The sequence below is a fragment of the Vombatus ursinus genome, unplaced genomic scaffold, assembly GCF_900497805.2.
Source record: "Vombatus ursinus unplaced genomic scaffold, bare-nosed wombat genome assembly UNPS02014961.1, whole genome shotgun sequence".
NCBI lineage: Eukaryota > Metazoa > Chordata > Mammalia > Diprotodontia > Vombatidae > Vombatus > Vombatus ursinus.
Genome location: NW_020954739.1, coordinates 2,511,781 through 2,515,445, shown reverse-complemented (window position 1 = coordinate 2,515,445; position 3,665 = coordinate 2,511,781). Strand labels below are relative to the sequence as shown.

Sequence of the window (3,665 nt, the reverse complement as noted above, 5' to 3'; positions counted from 1 at the left end):
ATGAGCCATTTGATATGTTTTATGTTTTCCCATTTGATCATGCACTGAGGTCATGAGGTCTTTCACAGTTTTAGTGGGGAGGGGGGAAAAGGCACTATACTGTACTAAATATCATTATTATACATTGAATAGCTTTTCAAAAGGTGCTTTTTGCTCACATGTGGCAAAACACTAGACAGGAGCCTTTGCTAAGTTTAATTTTGAGACTGTCAAGAAATTTCTCCAGGGGAAAGAGTGTAGAATCAGAGAGAAAGAAGCCTGACCCCTTGTTTTGGAGTCAGATCACCTAGGATTGAATGTGACATCTTGTGAATCTGGAATCTCTTGTAAGCAGAAGCTGCCTGGGTTGCAGGGTGCATATCAAATGAAGGAGCTTAGTTCAAGTAATCTGTGGTTTTTTTTCTTCTGACATTTTATGATATATGTTCTAACTTTATCTGTTACTTGTTCTAAAGCTCCTTCCAGGTTAGACATTCTGTATTCTCTTCCATTGGAGCAGCTAGGTAGCACAGTGGATAGAGCTTGGAATCAGTAAGATGAGTCTTCCTGAGTTCAAATCTAGCCTCAGATACTTACTAGCTGTGTGACCTTGGACAAGTCACTTCACCCTGTTTGCCTCAGTTCCTCATTTGTCAAATGAGCTGGAGAAGGAAATGGCAAACCACAGGTAGGAGGGACACGTTCTGGATTTTGAAGAAAAAAGTATTTGACACTTTTAAGTCACCATAAAGCAAAATGGAATTGGAGGGAGACTTACTTGTAAGAGGTAAAGGAATATTGTTGTTGTTTGTCCTTCGATTTTGAAGAGGAACAGTGACAGCATGGGTGACATCTTGACTCCTTCATGAATTGGATTTAAGTGAGGCAACATTACACTCTTGTCAGCCTTACTCTCTCTTCCAGAGTCATTGAAGTCCAGTGGCAAGACAAAAGGCAACAAGACTGGTGAATGACCTTGGCATCTTCATTGTCTAAGCACTCCACAGTGCCTGCATCAGCTGCCTTCACTGACATTGGAACAGGTTGTTATCATCCTCCCATTTCACCAAGGAAAGTCTTCACATGCTTGGAGTAGACATGCCCCTAACTTACCAACAGCTTTAAAGTCTATTGGTTACCCTCAAACAAGTTTAGCTCACCTGCCAAGATGGTTTGCCAGAGGGTGGCTGCTGTGCATACTACAACTTCTTGGAGCCACAGGTGAGAGCTGGATGCCAGGTGGACATCAAAGGTGGACAAGTAGCCCTGAAAAGAGCTAAGCAAGACATCACATGAGAGGTGCTAGTCCTCCTGAATATTCCACAAACCCCTATAAAGGAATAATTGTTTTGCTAGACCTTTGGAGAACTCTGGTGTAGGAAGCTAGGGACCAGAGGAACTCCAGAACAAGAAAAGAGGTGTTCAATGGCAAGAGATTCATTCTAAGTCATGATGCAATCTGCCAGCCATTCTAGAAATAAAGGGATTCTAATCCTCTAGAATGGGGAAATATTGCCAATTTCTGGGAGATTAGGAAGACAAGAATCATGGAGCACAGGAATATCAGTGGAGGACAGTGAAAAAGATCCATAGCAGAGTACACAATTTCCGAGCGTTGCTAGAGGCACGAACTGCAAGGAAATCAATGCTGCAAGGATCATGAAAGGAGACCAAGAGGGACCAGCAATATGCAGGAGCAACCCCAAACATCCATGTGACTGATGTTGTGTAGGCCTATGGGCAAAGGACATTCATTGGTGCTATCTTCATTTTCTTTGCACTCTAATAGGAATTCTAAGAGTACTGGATTTGGGGTCAGAGGACTTGGGTTTGAGTATTAGCTCTGTTGCTTCCTATACATGTGAGATTGACAGAAGTCTCTTAACCTGTCTGTTCCTATTTCCTCATGTATAAAATGAGGGGTTGGGCTTTTGTCTTGTGTCTTTGCTAGTGGCGCCATGGGTTACCAGCAGCTCTACAGGAGCCACCCTCGAAAATTCGGCCAGGGGTCTTAGTCGTGCCGTGTCTGTTCGAACTGGCATGGCCTGATCTGCAAGTACAGCCTGGGCATGTGCCGCCAGTTCTTCCGGCAGTATGCCAAGGACATCGGCTTCATCAAGTTGGACGAAGTTATATTTATGGATCTCACTTCAATGATTATACTGACCATCAGTGACCACCATTTTACTGGACCCTGGACAACCTAAAGATAGCTCGTGTTGTACATGCTATGCCAATTTGCATATACAATTAAAGGTCATCCTCAGATATTAAAATAAATAACTAAATAAATAAAATAAAATGAGGGCTTGGGACCAGATGACTAATAGGGCTCCTTCTGGCTCCAGATTTGTAATCCTGTGGTAATGCGTCATATGAGAACACACCAGGAAGACATGTATTCTATGTCTGAAGGTCCCTCTCAGTGCTAATACTGTCTGTTCTATATTCTAAGACCCCTTCCAACTCTGATGTTCTATGCTTCAAGGTCTAAGGGCAGGGCAGCCAGATGACACGGTAGATAGAGCACTGGCCCTGGAGTCAGGAAGACCTGAGTTCAAATTCGGCCTCAAGGGGCAGCTAGGTAGCACAGTGGATAGAGCACCAGCCCTCGACTCAGGAGGACCTGAGTTCAAATCTGACCTCAGACACTTACTAGCTATGTGACCTTGGGCAAGTCACTTAACCCCATTCCTTAACCAAAAAAAAAAAAAAAAAGATCTAACATCCCTTCCTTGCAGGATAATCAGAAACACATGATGCTTTCCACATTACTGGAAGCACTTTGTTGTAAAAAATAAATTGAAAAACTTAGGCCAAGTACTATCCAAAAGTGTGCTTGGTCCTAAGGGATTAGAGTGAAGAATAGGCAAATAGTGGTGTTTCTCTCTAACAAGGGGCTCAGGGAATTATGACTCAGGGTCCAGGGAATCCTTGTAAAAGCTCTGAAAATAACCCCCTACACTCCTCCTAGGGGACACAACAGATGCCTGCTCTCATGCACACTATGTCAGCTGAAGTCTCAAGCCCTCTTTCTCCTAGAAGGACCCACAGCTTGGACAAGACTCCTGTGAAAAGGAGAATAGGAAAGGCAACAGAGCTGGGGTCCTCAGAAACTGAACAGAAAAGCTAGACCAAATACCCAAGTAAGTGCATCTGTAGACATCACTTTCTCTTCATTTCAAAGGGAAAATCTCATACAAAGTCATGTTGTGAAGGAGTCTCTGAGAAACTTTTGATGAAAGGAACTTGGGAATGTAGAAATTCAGAGCTAGAAGGAGCCATAGAACATAGGACATAATATCATAACTTAAAAGGACAAAGATTATAAACAGTACTAGAGATCTTAGACTACATAAGACATTCAAGATCCAAAGGAATTTAAAACATCAAATGTCAGAGATGAATAGTTCTGGAAAAGATTTTAGAACATAAAATGTTCGAATGAGGAGGGAACTTGGAATATAGGAGATATAATGTCAGAATCCAAAAGGCTCTACCATAATCCTAGAACGTTTGTTTTGGAAGGGATGTTAAAACATAATACACAGAATGTTAGACCTAACAGGCTAGGAACTCTAGATCACAGAACATTATCTGAGGGGTCTTAGAATCAATTATTATTTATTAAGCAATTACTATGCATTTGAGATACAAAAAATAAACATCAAAAAGTCCCTGCCCTC

The 3,665-nt window shown here is 42.1% G+C and overlaps 1 pseudogene; it reads left to right on the top strand.

The window, feature by feature from the left end:
- Nucleotides 1-1,927: 1,927 nt before the first annotated feature.
- Nucleotides 1,928-2,219, top strand: LOC114030513 (annotated as a pseudogene).
- The last annotated feature ends 1,446 nt before the right edge of the window (nucleotides 2,220-3,665 follow it).